Genomic DNA, 17,476 nt, shown 5'->3' on the forward strand with positions numbered 1-17,476 from the left:
GTTTCTCTTCTAAAGACAGAAGCTGAGTCTGTGTTGCCCCGGAAGAGGAAACATATCACCCTCTCGGGGTCACCACAGCGCCCTCCATTAGCGTTTCTTACACACTCTGGCCTTCACTTACCAGCGTTCCCTGAATGGCCCTAGTAGGTATTGGGGATTCTAATCTCCGAACTAGAAGTTTCACCAGCTTGGTTAAAGAGCGACCCTAACCTAAGTAAACATCAGCCCACTTGGGCAACCACAAATTATGCCCCACTCCTTTCCTTACCCATTCCACTGGCAAGAACCCTTCTTCTAACATCTTAAGGGTTGCATTCCACACTCTAAGCACAGAAAGATGACAGGAAAACCTGGAGTTTATTTTAGATGGCATCTTTTCAGGTCAAAAACTCTTAAAGGAAATGTTTTCAAATTAAGATCCGGGGGGGGGGGATCAAATAATAATAAAAACGCCAATGAGCATTCAGGCTGATCTTTCAATAAACTGATGATGATTTGCAACTTGTCCACTCAAATAAAATTACCTAGTTTTAGCACCTTTTTTTTTTCCTGGACTACTTTTTAATGTCACTAAACGGCGTTTTTTGTTTGTTTGTTTTTGTTCTTTCTTTTTTTCCTTCGGCATGATTTTAGAAATCTCTCTCAATCTCTCTTATACACACACACACACACACACACACACACACACAAACTCTAATCTCGAAAACTATCCCTTTTAAGCAAGATCTAGAAACCTGAGCTTGGAGGAGGAATGGGGTAGAAGAAAACTTCCAAAGACTCTGAGGTAAAACATTGAAGGCCTCACTCCCTCAAGGCCCCTCTACTCATCAGCTCCAGAATAGAGTCTGGGACATATCTACTCTTCAGCTATGAGGTAGATCCTAAGTAATTTGTTCCTAAGACCTGGAGAATAAAAATGCACAGATAGCTTGTTTCCGTGTAAATAAAAGCAAACTGAAAGATATGCTTGTATACAGTCAAGTATTTCTGCCCCACATTCTACAATACTTTCTGGAATGGGAAAGAAGTGGCCCTTCTTATAACAAACATACAGAAAGTATTTTGTAACACTGGGGGAGATGGTAGTTTGGGGAAGGAATGAAAAGCTGAACAGAGGAACAGTTTGTAAAATCTATCTCTTAGAAAGTTTGCTCAGTGCAGCATGGCATACTCCCACCCCTTCTTCAAGAGACTTTCAGTAAAGACCTCTATTACTTCCAGTGCTTTTTGGAGTAAGATTTGTGTTTATTTTATCTGAGAGTGACTTTAAGGGAATCTTTAAAATAATACAATCTTTAAAAAAAAAAAAAAAAACACCTTTTTAAAGTTGTTCACCTAACCCCTGACTAGCATTAGCACCACCTGGGAACTTGTTAGGATAAATCTTTGGGCCCCGCCCCAGACCTGTGTCAGAAATTCTGAGACTGGAACCCAGCAATATGGATTTCAAGGAGCCCTCCAAGTGAGTCCCATGCTTGCTGAGTTTGAGAACCATCCCTTCTGGCGAATAGTCACTACTGAGAAACCACCTGTGGTGGAGGTTGCTGGTGTCTACCCTTGCGGGCCCCTTGACCATCTAGTGCACCCAACTGTGGGCTGCTTTGAGTAAGACAACTGAGGATTAACTCCCATGGCCTTCTCCACACTCATCCTTGACTGACAGAATAAGGAAAGATGCCTGGGAAGCCACCCCAAAGGCTACCCCAGCCTACGGGACCCAATGACTAACTGGAATAAGGTTGTTAAGCTTAGACCCTCTGAAGGGAAGGGCCGCTCTGCCCTGTGAGCCTTGTGCATCAGGCCAAGATTAGACTTGACCTAACACCACATACCGGGGACTCCTTCTTCTTCCCTATCTCGCTCTCCTCACTCCCGTCCAGGTTTTTCCTAAAGTCTGTTCCCTCCTTAAATCAGTGCACCTAAATCCTTTTCACACTTTCTCCTTCTAAGGAAGCAGACTATGACACTGTTAATAGTTGGGACATATCTGCAGAAATGATGGCAAAGCTTTTCTTAGAGTAACGATGGGTTCGGGAATAGGTACTGTTTGGTGAGGAGAAGAGTTCCCAAATATGGGAATGCCCACAGGAGTCTTCTCAAAAGTGTATCCGACTCGACTCTGCATTTCAGGAAGGTGAAAATAAAGGTTGAACACTGTTGGGCTAGACGACGTCTACTGACCATTCAAATTCTGAAATGTATAGGTCGTGACAATCCCTAGTAGTGACTACTATACAATATTATTTATGTTCAATTTTATGAAAAGAAAGGACGAGAAGTCCCAAGAGAGGAAGATATTGATGTTCACTAACATAAAACAATTCATTCGACAAATGTTTGTTGAGCTCCTAAGTGCCAGGCCCTGGGGCTTGCATAGTAAACTTTACAAGCAAAGTCTCCATCCTCAGGGAGCTTCCATCCTGACGAGGAAAACAGGCAGTAAAAAGACGAATATGTGTAATCCGATATTCAAGAGTGAGAAATATTATGAAGAAAAGTAAAGTGGAGGGAGGGGGTAGAGAGTAATAATGGGGCGGGGGAGGGGAGCTCACTGAGGAGGTGATATTTGAGCACACACTTAACAGCAGTGAGCAAAGTCATGAGAGTTTCTAGCATTCTAGACAGAAAAAAATCCAAGTATAAAGACCCTGGGAAAGGGCTTGGTTAGTGAGGGGGCCAGGAGCAGGAGATGAGTTCAGAAGGTACCGGGGCCCTGCCCGTGTAGGGGCTGGTAGGTCATAGCATGCACAGGACCTGATGGGAAACCCACAGGGGTTCTGAGCAGGCAGTTGCGTGATTGGATTTATGTTTTAAAAGTCTATCCTTATAGAGAAGAGACTGTAGGTGGGGCAAGAGAATCAAAGACCACAGATAAGAGGATCCTGCCACAGAAGAGACAAGAATGAGATGGAGCTAATTAAGGCTTCCTGGGAAATCTTGTTTATCTACTCATTGACTTTATATATATATATTTATTTATAAAATATAATATATAATAAATATAAATATTATATATTATATTTATATATAAATATTTAATATATAACATACCTATATATAAATACTATATTTATATATATTATATATTTTATATTTTATATATATATATTTTTTATTTTTTATTTTATTTCATTTTTTATTATTTTTTTTTAGAGAGAGAGAAAGAGCATGAGCATGTTGGGGAGGGGAGGAAGCTGACTCCCGGCTGACTGAGCAGAGATCCTGACATGGGACTTGATCCCAGGATCCCAAGATCATGACCTGAGCCGAAGGCAGACACCTAACCGACTGAGCCCCTCAGATACCCCCTACTCACTCACTTTAATCCAGTGAGAGCTCCAAGGGCCCTAGGCTATGTGCATACTCTATGCAACTCTCCTTCCCCCTGGACTTTATCACAGCCTGCAGCGGGAAGAAAGGATTTATGAAAGCACTGATTCTCCAACACGCAGACTGCTTTAGGTATAGACATCATCACTGCACAAGAGTACCAAGGAAGAGCTTCAATCCTGGATCCCAGCTTTGACACTAGTACTACTATGTTTCGTGAAACAGCTTCCTGCTTCCTGTTGTTTTATATGGTACTATGCAGATCTGGGAAGCTTTACTGAGAACAAGTTCCGCTCTCTAAAGCCACAATGTAAGGAGCATTTTTTTTTTTCCATTTCATTGTATTCATAGTATATAAATAATGCTGTTAAACAATACCATAAAAGAAGACATTTGATATCATCTATGGTAACAATAAAAAATTTCTACTTCGTTTTTTTCGCTCCCAATAAAATCTATTATTTGCTAAAATTTTATTATAAGTTTTTAAATGCACGGAAAAAAAATTTCAATTACAATTTATAACCCAAGCAAGTTTTATCATAGGAAGCCAATACTGTCAAAAGGAACAAAACTCCACCAGAGCTTACTCTGAAACAATTTTTAAGACCTCACTCCACAGAGATTTCTAATACCCCTTTTCCAAGTGGAATTCAATTTTCCCATTTGTAAGTTTGCCGATGTTGGTGGCTGCAGCGTGTGTGCCTGTGGTCAGGAGGTTTAGGGAAAATGGGAAGAATGAAGGTGCTGGTTTTAAAATTAAGCCTGAATCTTTCACGTGCCTAAAGGATCGTGTCCAAAAGAAATTGCTCTCCTTGGAACCAAAGGTACTAGCTCACCGTTCAAAATACAAAGGGCCAGAAGTTTATGTATACCTTCCCCATGATTTGTTTCCCAGATCTGGCTTTCTACAAGCACTTCCTTCAGGAAAGCACACACTTTTCCTCCCTCGCAGCCCAATTTCCTGTAGGAGCGCCTCTTTCGAAAATGGCAATGACAGCATTCTTGTGTTTTCTGGTGAGTGCAAAACACCTTTCCAAACAAAGTGGGGATTAAGCAGAGAAAGGAGAGGAAAGAAATGTTCTCCTTTCCCCCCAAACTGCCCCTCCTTATTTAAAAAAAAAATAGTAGCTGTTGCTGTATTTTTAGAGCTTACACTGGGACTTCCCATCTATGCCCCTCATTTAAGGCAGATGTTTCCTTAGTGTTAGATGTGAATTTACATAACCTGGGTCACTAGAAAAGTTTAGGCCTACCCCAAGCAATTATGGGATACCCAGGGCTGCTGTTGGAGCATGCTAACATAGAAATACTCTTGAGTTTCAAGGTGGCAGTGAGGGTAGGAAATTCTCTACATCAGAGCTGTGACATGACCGCGGTCTTGGTGATAATTCCATTAAGGAACATGTCTGTTCTTCGGCCCAAAGTGAGGGAGGGTCTTTGGGGCTGTGTCGCCAAGATGAAGAAGCAGTGGGGGGAGGGGGCAGCTGAGTTACACAGCCTTGCTTCCTGGACATGAAATTATCATACAAAAGGCCTGTAGACTCTTGGCAATGCTGTGGTTTCCTCTAGATTAAGACTTAGCAAGGTCCCTAGAGACAGCTCCCCATTGGAGGTAGTCTTGGTATTGAGGCTAGTTGTCCCTACACCAGAGAAGCCTCTAGAAAGAAGCTGAGTGGGCGTTACTGCCAACAGAAGCCACCATCATGAGAATACCACTCATAAAGAATACCACTCATAAAGTGTATACTGATCGCTATACACTGATTTGTGTCTTCCCTAAATTCGTATGTCGGAACCAATCTCCAGCATGATGACATTTGGAGGTGCGGCCTTTGGGAGGTGATTATGTCATGGAAGTGGAGCCCTCCTGAATGGGATTCATGCCCTTAGAGAGGAGGCCCAGAGAGTTCCTCTCCCTTTCTGGCCTGAGGACACAGCAACAAGAAGGCAGCCTGTGAACAAGAAGTGGGCTCTCGCCAGACACTGAATCTGTCAGCACCTTGATCTTGGACTTCTGAGCTGCCAGAACCATGAAAAACTAATTTCTGTTGCTTATGAGCCACCCAGTTTATAGTATTTTTTTTTTATCACAGCCTCAACAGACTGAAACAATGGTCATCAACTGTACTCAAATCTTACAATGACCACATTTCCTCAATTTTAAGACTCTATCATACTGACTTTTCAAGAGGGACTAAGAAATACCATCGTGATTGAAGGCACACACACACAAGCCCTTTCTAGGCTGTGCATTTATATATATTACCTCATTTAACTCTCATAAAAATCATAGCCCTCTGAGATAGATATAATCTTCCTCATTTTTTAGATGAGGAGACTAAAGCTGAAGACAAAGTAAGAAAATTTAGAAAAGTGATTGGACCTAGAGTTTTGTAACTCTAATCCCGCACAAAAGGCCCTCTGAGTTTTTGAGATGTGGTATCCTGGAAGGGAGCCCCCACTGGGTATAGCTTTCCCAATTGTCCAAGTGAGACCCAGGGATAAATTTCCAGGAAAAAAGGCCATAATTTCACACCAACAGTATAATTAAATGGCCCAAGCCCCTGATGTAAGCTCCATTATTTCTGAGGGCATAACAATCAAATCCCACTGCTGCCAAGACCTATTTTTTGAAGGTAATGTGGCCCAGCAGGAAGGAGCAATGGCTCTGAGGCCTGAGGATGTGGGGTTCATGATCACGTACAAGGAACCGAAGAGCAAAATTTCTAATCAGTATCAACACGATGGTTTGTGAAATAAACAGTGCTGGGAAAATTGGAAATCAGAAGATCGTGTCCTTACTTCTCATACATCACGATGAATTCCAGACGAACCAAGAAAGTTAGAAAATGAAAGTGTAAAGATCTTCACGGCAATGGAATAGTGCTGTATCTTGATCACAGTGATCATTACATGCATCTGCATCTGTGATAAAATGGCTTAGAAGGAGGAACACACACATTGCACCACTGAGAGTTTCCTGATTTTGATCATGTACTATAATTATGTAAGACATAACCATTGGGGGGAACTGGGTGAAGGGCACACAAGACTTCTCTACTATTTTTGCCACTTCCTAGGGAACCTATAATCATGTCAAAATAAAAAGTAAAAATAAAATTTAAAAATAATCATAAAAGAGATTGACTGTAGTATGACAGAATAGCTGAACTTGGCATGGCCAAGGAAGAATCCAGTGTTTAAAAAAAAAAAAAAAACCTGATCAATTTAACCACCTATAAATGAAAAATTTTCTAATGTTCAAAAATATAAAATTGAAAGGCAGGTAGTCAGATGTTTTCTGCATATATGACAAATGGAAGTTTAGTTAATTTAGTGTCATTTATAGCCTGGCTAAAATTGTGGACTCTGGTTGAAAGAAGCAGAATCCTTGGATTCAAAGTCATGGCTCTATCACGTGATAGCACGTGACTTTGAGAAAGTTACCTTCACTTTACCATCTGTGAGATGGGGATGGTGGCTTCCTCAATGAGCTGGTGGGAGGATTAAAAGAGTTAATAATCAAATAATATCTGGAGCATAGTAACATGTGCTGTACTGGCTGAGTTAGTTGTCATTCTTATAATTGTTACTATTTGATACAAAAAAAGGTAAATCCTTCTGTGATGCCAGACTCTCAGCTACTCGGGATCTGGCCAGGATAAACTCATTCTCAATAACTCTGGACAGACTGGCCTAACATGAATATATCCTCACACTGAGTCGGGCTGGGACATTTATCCTGACAGCTGATGATCTGTAGTAAGCAACACTTTGTCTTCGTGGTCACCATGAGCCAGAATTCTTTGCTCTCCTCAACACATCTACCTCTGCAGTTATCCATGCCTCCTCCCCCTAATGGTGCTTCAAGCCCACTGTAACTGGGTCATGGGATATTCCTGACAGCCCCTTGTGCTGGTATCCGGTGTCATCATCCCCCATGGAATACCTCTGTTAACCCTCACAGCGTCCTTGTTGGGTAGATATGACTCTCTTACTTAGTGAAGAGAGGGTAACACAGAGAAGTCAGTGACTGCCCAGGATCATACAACCAGCAAAAAGTAGCAACAAATCTCAAAACCAGTTCTTCTGAATCAAAAACTTGGATATTTCAAGAGTGATGGGACCCCCTAGGACCCACATTAGAAGCACCATGTCTAAGCTAAGATTCCCAGTAAGGATTGATGGTGCTTCCCATTTTTCTAGCATGGGCTTTTGGACAACTTCGTTGACTCTTGATGGGCTTTACTTTTTTCTTCCTGATTCTTGTCAGTGTTCCAAATAGGAGTACTTAGCACACAAGTCTCGTCCTGGCAAGTCAACTGCTGCGAAAGGTAGGCCACACTCGATGTAGGAGCACATGTTGCTTTCTGTGTTCTGTAAGATGCTTTAGAGCTCTGTCTCCCTAAACAGATGGGAGCCTCATAGAATACAGGGACCACATGCTGTCATTATCTGTATCCACTCAAAACAACTAGTACGGTGGACTATAACTTCAGATTGTTGGCATCCTGATCTGGAACAATGCTCAAAAAGGCAGACTTGGTCCAGGTTTCTGTTTGAGAAGCTTTTCTGTATATGAATGACCCCCTGGATTATGAGTCCAGATACCTGAACTATTAGTCACCCTGGCCCCAAGGAAGAGAAAGGGTTTTTGCTCTTTTGCTAGCCCTTGGAGCTAAGAATAGAATTCTCAATAAAATCACTATCCAGTGTGATCTTGGGCAAGTGATTAAACTCTACCGGATCTCTTTCCCCACATTATGAAAGGAATTTATCACTTTTCAGGAAATCTACTCTGCAAAGTAGCACCTCCAATCCTTCCAGTCTCCAAAGGCATTTGAGGATTTGTAGAGAGATAGGGCAAGGTGGGAAGAGGAGAGGGCTCAACACACACATCTAGGCCTGGGCCACAACCAGCACTCATGGAGAAGACAGCCAGACACAGGTATGCATACACATTCATTCTCTCTCCCTCTGTGTCTCCGTCTCTCTCTCTCTCTCTCGATCTGTGCCCCCACCCACACACAATGCATACTTCTCTTATTATAATACTCTGTGTAGATATTACTTCAACATTTTTCCTTGGAATCACAGAAGGAGGGGGCAAGAATGGAAGAATGGCTTCGTTACGCCTACAAAAGAAAAACTGCCTCTAGCCAAAATCTTCTTGCACATCGTGTGGGCTGACTTGAAAGTGGCATGGTTTTTGACTGTAACATGTTCCATGTTTAGCTCTGGTTTATAGGTGAGGGCCCCCCAGAATGAGAAACTAGCCCAGGAAAAGGCATTTCAGTGACCTTTCATGGGGTTGGAAATCACACATGGGGGCCTGCAGCACATTAATAAGAACACCTTGTTCCACAGTTCTCTTGGCCCTGAAAACATAGAGCACTCATGTTGACAGATTCCCACAAAAGAAAGTCACTTTACAGTAGGTCGACCCCGAGGGCAAAGAAGGTTAAATTGAGGTAGACTCAGTGCCTTTAAAATACACATAAATCCAATGGACCGACAGCAAAGGCTCCAGACCCAATGCTGAATACAGGGGGAGGAACAGGCAGACAAATGCCCAAAGCCTGAAAAGCCAAGAAGGTAACTTGCAGCTTCCAGAGGTAATGAATAATGACTTCACGTGGTTTTCTCCACTTTGATGTTTGCACGGAAAAGTCACATGAAAATGCATGTTCTCCACGCTATTATTTCCCTCATCTGAAACAGTGCCAAGCCGCTTTCGCATTAGGAATACTAAGTCCACAGAATCAACAATTAGAAACTGGATTTTAAATTTCTTCTAAGCTCGTTCTACAGCCTGCTTGCCTGTCCAGGGAAATGGTAAAGACACAAGAGAAAGCTGGTCACTGCTAATTCTCTCTCTACCGCCTCCTAGACAATCTGAGGGAGACCAGACTCAGGCTTCTGGTGGTGCCCAGGGTTATTTTGGGAAGCTCGCGCTTGGCTGGGTTTCCATAAAGGGTTGATGACAAAGACAGAGTGAGAATCACATCCTGTGGTCCTGTAACCCAGGCGGGACTCCCACTAATAGGAGTCTTTTACGCATTTCTTGCTCATGGCCTTGACAAGCCTGGGTCAGTGAAGAAGGGACCCAACAGGGACGCAGAGGCACACCAGACACTCCACGCCTGGGTTACAGGACCAAGTTTTTAGAACCTGCCTCCCCTTAAATTCTGGTCTGGCTCCAGGCAGCATCTGAACTCCCCACCTCGGTTTCTTCCACTGAATGGCAGGAGCCAGGCCCCCCTTACCTACAGCACAGAACATAGGGGCGTCTTACCAAGATGGCAGAGCCCGTCACGTTTTCACAATTGCTCTAGACACTCTTCTTAACGGGGAACATGCCCCAGCTACCGAACGCAGCCTGTGGGAGGCAATCGGGTGGAAAGGAGAGCTGAGAGTTTCCTCCCATCAATGGCCAAGGGGCCTGTGGGCTGTGAATAATTCCTTTCATCGCTATAGGTATCTCTCTATTTCCTTTAAAACATTCTGTCCTTTTCCAGGTAATCCTCTGTCAATGACCATGCCTAGAGCCAACGTACGATCACTGTTTCTCGTGACGTCTGTCTTTTAAAAGAAGGCCAGGGTTGGTCTGAGGAGAAGCCAGCCTGTCCTGCGGAGGCAGCCCGGTGCCCTTGGGCCGCCGGCACTGGTCACAGGCGGCCCACGCCGGCTGGGCCCTGGGGTGCCCGCGGGGTTGATGAGCTCAGCTTTCAGAAGCGGCTGGATCGGCTGGGACGGGGGTGCGCCGCCACACTCACTTCCTAGAGCACAAGTTCAGCCAAAGCCACATTAAAAGATGGTTGCTTCACGTTGGCAGAACTTCTCAGGAGGCTCCAAATGAGAGTGTGTGGGAGGGGGAGTGGGCAACCGTGTCATAAAATGACGAAGCCGAGCGAGTGTTTCCTGTCCTCCCATTTAAAATCTCCGATGGGGGTGGCAGGCAGCCTCAGAGGCCCGGGGCTTTCCTGGAGAGACTATAAAAGGAAGGAATGATAAAAGGAGCCAGGGGTTCAGCAGGCTACTACCAGCAGAACCAAAGAGGGGGAGAGAAGGTTCCCTCTCGGCCGACCCTGGCTTGTCAGTGGAGGCTCATATGCTGCAAGAAGCTTTTCAGAGGGGGTGTGGGGTGTGGGTTTGTTTCTGGGGTCGATCTTTTATCCTCAGTGAGTGGCTGCAGGTCTCAGACCTCGTCTTCTCATGCTCCCACCATACAGAGATTGAAGAAGTTAAAGGGGAGTCTGTTTCGTACATCCCACACTCCTTGTGGTCTCCACCAAAGTGTGTTACCTGATGCGTCACCTGGCTGTCTGAATGCTTGCTGCTTGAAATCGGGACAAGAATCGAGTTGGACAGAAAACCACTGACACAGCTACCTAGTGTTCTTTCTCGGGATTGCCCGGGACAAGGGAAAGCCATGGAGCCTTCCCTCTGATGCCTGTCAGTTTTCAGTCTCTCGTGTCATGACCACTTAAATCCTGCAATGTCAGATCCCGCGCAGGCAGGGCCTGAAAGCCCCACCCCCTGAGAAGAAGACAAGTTCCCCTGAGTGTTTTCAGCAACTGCAGTCCTCAGATGGGACTGGCCACGTGAGAGCAGGCCCACGGAGCTGATGTCTGTGCACAGTGCAATTTAAAACGTGGCGAGTAAGGCGGTCTCTCGAGAGCTGCCACGCATCTTCAGAGCCCCGGGAATTGTATTTGACTCACGACGTTCAGAATTCTTCACCCACACTCATCAGTGTCATCATCTCCCTTGTCCTTGTTCTACCCTCCTCTAGAAATCCAGAGACACACGCAGCTGCCTACAGCAATCACAGAGTTCCCAATAAAGTGAAGTCCAACGAAAATTAAAAAAGAAGACAAGTTTCAGAAAGTCTCCCAGTGTTCGTGGCTCTAGGGTTCCAATTCTGATCCTGCTAACAATCAAATAATGAAATATACCCTGGATGGATTTCAAGTTCTTTAACATTAAGTCATTCTTTTGACCTTCATAACAAACCTCTGATGGAGAAGGGGAAACTTCGTCATCCCTAATTTGCCGATGAGCAAGCCAAGCCTAATCTGCGTAACCTGCCAAAGGTCACATTCCTGTATCAGCCAAGCCACTGTCAGTGTGGCCTTCCTGCTCAGTGACCATGCCATGTGGCCTGAGCTCCCGTCTCCCCAAGTCGCGGCCTCTCTTACCTGAACACACACACCTACGCCCTCTCCACCTCTCCGTGGTAAGCTCCTCTCCGTGACTCGTTACTCATCTCAGTGTCCCTCAAAGCTGGAAATGTCACTGAGGGCAAGGAGCGTGAGGCCCATCTCTGCTGGCCTGAGGACGCAGCACTGCACCCATCGTGCCTCACTCGTTGGCAAGTTAAACCAAACAGAATCAATCTGACAAAATTGCAAGACAAGTAAATCGTGTGCATTGACCTTCCTCCTGCAACTGCTCATTCCCAACCTTGACTCCCGCCATTCGGGAGCCTCTATGCCCAGATCATGCAAACCCAGAACCCGCGTGATTGACAGGAACTTAAAATGCTGTATATCCCTGCAGGGAACACTCGAATCCAGTGGCTGTGGCTCTATTTGATTTCAGACACAGGCAGCAAGTCTGGGGTGACTTGGGAGTGTCGGGGCCTTCCTCGCAGGCCAGAAATCCCATTTAGAACTCACTGGAACTTCAGCTGGCACCAAAGTCACAGGCGTTCACAGTCACCCACCTTTGGTTTTCCTCATCTATGAGTTGAAAAGTATGAGTCATAAACTGTTGGAAGTATTTTTAGCTCACCAATGATTTGGATAGTAAGATGGAACGTTTCAACCCTAACTGAATGCGAAGGACAATCTTAGCCACCAATTAGACAGAGTCGACTTTGAAATCGAAGAAGAAATCCACCAAAAAAGGGCAAGCTCTTTAAAAAGATGAGGCTGATATCCCGACAGGTATAACTCAAAGCACCAGCGAGCCTTCCATGCAAAAAACCAAGGGTCATGGCTGCTTGCTCTTTATGGGGACGACGTGAGGAGGCCCAACCCTGAAGGAGACTGCATCTCGAGCACCCCTCAGCCCTGACCTTGCACTTCACTGGCAGATGGACACGTGCGAAAGTGTCTGTACTCCATCCCCGAAGATTCCGGAGACAGATCAGGGGTGAGCCCATACCCCTGGCCTCAGCCTTTTTTGTTCACCCTCTGAAACCTTTAGTGTTTCCCCAGCCATCTCCTCCCCGCGGGCCCCTCGAAAAGCCTCTGTCAGGCCACTTGAACCTGCATGACTCATCCCATGGACATGGCCCTCCCTCTCCAGTGGCCCCAGAGCTCTAACGCACCCTGCCTCTGCCATGCCAACCCCCCAGCCCTTCAAGACACAGCTCACATGACCTGGGAAGCCTTGACTGACCTCCAGGTTGAGTTAGCATCCCTTCTTCCTCCGTTTTCCCCAAATCCTGACACCACAGAGTAATTCCTGTTCACATCTTACTTGTGCCCTCAGCAGTCCAGCAAATGTCTGGCACACAGGAGAACTAAAGAAAGAAAGTGCTGGCTGGCTGACTAATGGAATGATTCTACAGCAATAAGGTGGCACGGTCCTAGCCTTCACCTCGGACCACCGGGAAGAAATGGCCCAACGTTCTCCAAAATGTTCCTCAGTGCCTAACGCGGCGCCTGGTGCAGGTTACCAGTTAGCCGAATGACTCCGAACCATATAATTCTTCCCCTGACCAATCTTTGTTCATTCAGCCATCATGGTTTTTTTTTTAAGATTTTATTTATTTATTTATTTATTTATTTGAGAGACAGACAGAAATTGTGACAGAGAGCATCATGGAGAAAAGAAAGCATAAGCAGGCTCCTCATTGAGCAGAGAGCCTGATGCAGGGCTTGATCCTAGGACCCTGGGATGGTGATGAGTTGAAGGCAGACGTTTGACTGACTGAGCCACCTAGGGGTCCCCAGCCATCATGTCTGGACTGTCTACTACATACATGCATTCACCAGGCACTGTGGAAGAAATACCAGCCAAACCGAGGGTCCAGAGGGGTCTGGAGTCAAGATACGCAATAGATTTATAAAGAGGGGAGAGTCATCCAGGTTTGAGGAAACCAGCAGCTGCTCTTTGTAGGGGAAATAGGCAAGATTTAGCCAAGGAGATGAGTGTGGAGGCATATCTTAACCGATGCGTGCGCGAATATATATATTTTTTACCGTTTAGCTGTGTGTGTGTGTGTGTGTGTGTGTGTGTGCATGCCTGAGTGTGTTTTGGATCCGTGCTACTACGATCCACAGAAAACACTGGTACGAATATTTATGAAAATGCTAATTACACACCAATTACACACTATCATCTAAAACTCACCTTGGTTACTTTCTGCCCACACAACCTCCTCTCACACGTCTCTCCCATTTTAGCTTTTCTTCGGATGACAGTGGTTTTAACATCCCGCAGACCCCGGCTGGCTTACCATCCCCGAAAAGCTTCCTCTCCCGAGCCCTGTTAATCGCTCATGTTTATTACCATTTTTTTCAGCCGTAGTCATTGTGAACAGTAGCATGTTTTCCCCCACAGTAATAAATATTCATGTGTTTATGAAGGAATGAAGAAAACGTTGCTGAGCATGAAGAGTTGATGTCAACAGTCAGGAGTGAATGAAACACAACACTAAATCTAGTAGCATTCCCACATCTTCCTGGAGGCTTCATTGTTTCAGACAGGAGGCAGAAGCTCTGGAGGTTGGAGGTTTTGATAATGACTACAGGATGGGAAGAAAAACAGAGGATACAATTGGCTAGTCCCAGCTCCGCGTGTCATTTCTGTCTCACAACAGCGCATGGGTAAGAAGCCTTTTCACATCGTCTGATTTATCCCTTGGTCACTGGGATGGTCTGTGAGTCCAAACCAGAAATAGAGTCTGGGCGGTGTTAAGCAGAGCCCCACTAGGAAATAAGGGGACGCCTGTAATGGGGACTCCGGGTTTGAACTCCTATTTTTGACCACAGAAACTCACTTGAATGTAACTCCTGACTCAGCGACAGCTACTGTAATGACCCAAGTGTAAATTTTGTTTTCCACCATTCCCGTCTGATGATGCCTAAGAAGCAGTGCAAAGTTACCTTAAGAGTGAGTTGAAACACTACTTGCTTCCACGGTGTGTGTGCTAACGTGGGAGCAACTCAGAGATTAGCGTGGTCACTGTGCAAGGATGGCATACAAATGTGAAAGCATTCTATATTAGAAGAAGGAGGAGGAGGAGGAGGAGGAGAAAAAGAAAAAGGCGACTTTGAAATATTAACAGGTATTTATTCGCTGGACCTGGGTGCGTGCAGTTGAGCATACAGTGCACTAAGCAAATGCCCCTTAGACTTACAGTATCAGAGAAGAGAGAAGAAAGGGGACGGTTGAGGGTATCAAACGGTAGACCAACAGTTTACACTCAGGAGGGCGCTAGAGTCCCAGCTCTGCCACTTACCAGCCATAAGACCTTAAGAAAGCTGCTCGACCTCTCCAGGCATTCTTAACTGGGGTAATTTGTATGGGCTATTTGAGAGCAGATGGCAACTTCACACCTCGCCCCTCCCAGCGGTACCTTATAAGTACTCGTCTTGTGCCCAACGCGGACTTCCATCTTTCCTGAAACCAAGACTTATGTGCTGGTCGCCACAAACGTAGGTGTTTTTCAAGCCAAAGCCACTAAAAAACCAGGTGACCCAGGGGCAGTCTAAACCCCCCAAAATGTCACTCGGCATGCGGTCCAGACTCATGCTGCTACTTTTTGAAGTGAGGCACTAATTTTATCTTAGAAAGTGCAGCACCATTTCCTAGGCAGTGACACCTTCTAAAAGGAGTGCTAATGGCCACACATGGCAAACATCATTTAATGTCTCCTTTGTTTTATTTGTTTAGTGAGACCAAAAGAGGACACATTCCTATCTTGCTCATTGACTTCAGCAAGGGCAGGGTTCTGTTTAAAGACCAGGAAGAACAATGTGGAAATTGTTCACTAACAATGTGAATCGTTTTCAGACAATCCCCAGAAAATCTGGGATAAGTTAGGTGGAAGAGAGATAGATGACAGTATGTGGAAAACTTTATTTATGAATGTTAATAAAATTTCTATTGCAAAGGAAATACTAGAGACAAAACTGAAAAACCCTACGTTGAGAATGCAGCTGACTCCAGCCTGACTCTGAGATGCAAACAAGCCAAAGACCGATTCATTAAGTGCCAAGTTCGAGGGAGGGATGGCAGGCTAGAGCCACAGCTGGGGAAGTTCCCCTCCTAAGGGTTTTGCCAAGAGCTGGCTCACATGCCTTGGAAACCAGGATAGATATGTGAGGGCGAACCTGACATCCTCGCTGAGTCTTCTCAGTGTCCGCTTTCTGCAGCATGGAAACAAGCTGGTACGTTTTGTGCTAAAGGTAATCTTCCTCACTCACACTTGGGACCTTTGACAGAAATTTTCAAAATGGAAAACAAACATGGCAGCCCGTCAAAATCAAGATCATAACGTTCACAACATCTGGAGATCGCTTTTGAGGACCATGGCCAATAAAACCAGAATGGGCGGGGACTGCTATGAATAGGCACCCGCAAGAAACGTCCAGGTATGGGTGGTTTACACCGTGCAAAACGACGTCCTTCATTTGTTTGAGCTGTGGGAACATTTTCAAACAGTGTGGTGAAAACACAGCAGGGCAGAGTTTCTGTGAGGGTTTGCTTGATACGCTGCTGACTTCTATCTTCCACAGGTCAGAAGAAAATTGCTTTAAAACAGTGATGGAAGGGCGTACTACTCCTCGGATCCCTCCAGATCACAGAAAGAGGAAATATTTTACCTGCATATAGCAACTAGGATTTGTGAGGAAGCATCAGTTAAAGGATCATCAAGGTAAGAGGAAGATTTTGAAATGCTACCACTGAGGAGTATGCGGCTCCAGTAAAAAGCCAGGCTCTCTAAAAGCTGGCTCATCTTTATTCCATGATAATATTTTCCAGGATATTTGCCCAAATGCTTTAAAACTCATTGAGAATCAGCATAACACCGGAACCAAACAGTGTGACCTCTATAGTCCAGAGGTCTGGGGTCAAATCCCAGCTCTGATGCTGTGTGACTTTGGGAAACTTATTTAACCTCTCAGATCCTCAGCTTCCTCATCTGTGAAGGGGGCATCGTAATGCTACCTGCCTTACAGGGTCATCGTATCAAACGTTAAACGAGTGAATGCTTGCGAAGTATTTTGAAGGAACGGTGCCCGGAGTATTTTAAGCTCTCCATCAATTCTGGCTTTCCTCATCTAACTGCGTCCTCACACAGACCGTGTGAAGCAAGTACTATCCATCATTCTCGTCTCACAGATGGGAAAGTGACGATTTGATAGGTAAATTCACTTGCTCAAGAACAGACAGCTCAGAAGTAGTGAAGCCAGTACTGGAAATAACCTGTTCTCAGGCCAAAGCCAAGCTCCGCTATATAATGTGTTTGAGAATAGGACCATGGAGAGGAAGGCGTGGTCTTTGCTACTAAAGTAAATAGCTGCCAGGGCCCAAATCAGGAAAATTCCTAGCCCGGGAAGTAACTCTCCATGACTGTCTAGGGGGCATCCTTAACTCCCTTCCTTCCTCTCTCCAAAGCACTTAGAAAAGGGGGTAAAGGGACATGATGACAGAGATGACCGCTGGAAAAACCCTTCAGGTCACTTTCTTAACACTTAGCGCAAAGCGTAAATATCTGAAAGTCCTTCTCTTCCTTCTGTCGCAACAACCTTCCCAAGAATGTGCATCTCTCATCACCACCGGATCTGCCATTGGTAGAATTTTGCTGCCTGACTGAATTTCCGTTGCCTTCTGGGTGAACGCAAAGAGGCCTAGCAAGTTCTCAAAGGACTTTAAAAGGTAGGTCAGTGCCTGAGCCTTATCTGCACCTGTCTTTCTTCTAGGACTCTCCCTCCTCTGCCACTATCCCTGCCAGGAACCCAGGCTCCCTGAGGTGTTCTCCAGTCAACAAATGTCCACAGCATAAATTTCATGTCTCCGTTTTTCTCATCCAGTTTCCCCTCAATGCAGGCTCCCATCCCCTCGGTACACGTTCAAAGACACTTTTTCTGCATTTTCAGTGACTGAACCATAGAAGCCCATA

General features: G+C 45.2%; 1 protein-coding gene across 7 annotated transcripts in view; it reads right to left on the reverse strand.

Moving 5' to 3' along the window:
* The window catches only part of SUGCT (succinyl-CoA:glutarate-CoA transferase), an 808,589-nt gene that overhangs the window by 149,198 nt on the left and 641,915 nt on the right, over window positions 1-17,476 (reverse strand). The gene's annotated exons all lie outside the window — the stretch shown is intronic.

Source organism: Mustela nivalis, assembly GCF_964662115.1.
Source record: "Mustela nivalis genome assembly, chromosome: 12".
In the NCBI taxonomy this organism is placed as follows: Eukaryota; Metazoa; Chordata; class Mammalia; order Carnivora; family Mustelidae; genus Mustela; species Mustela nivalis.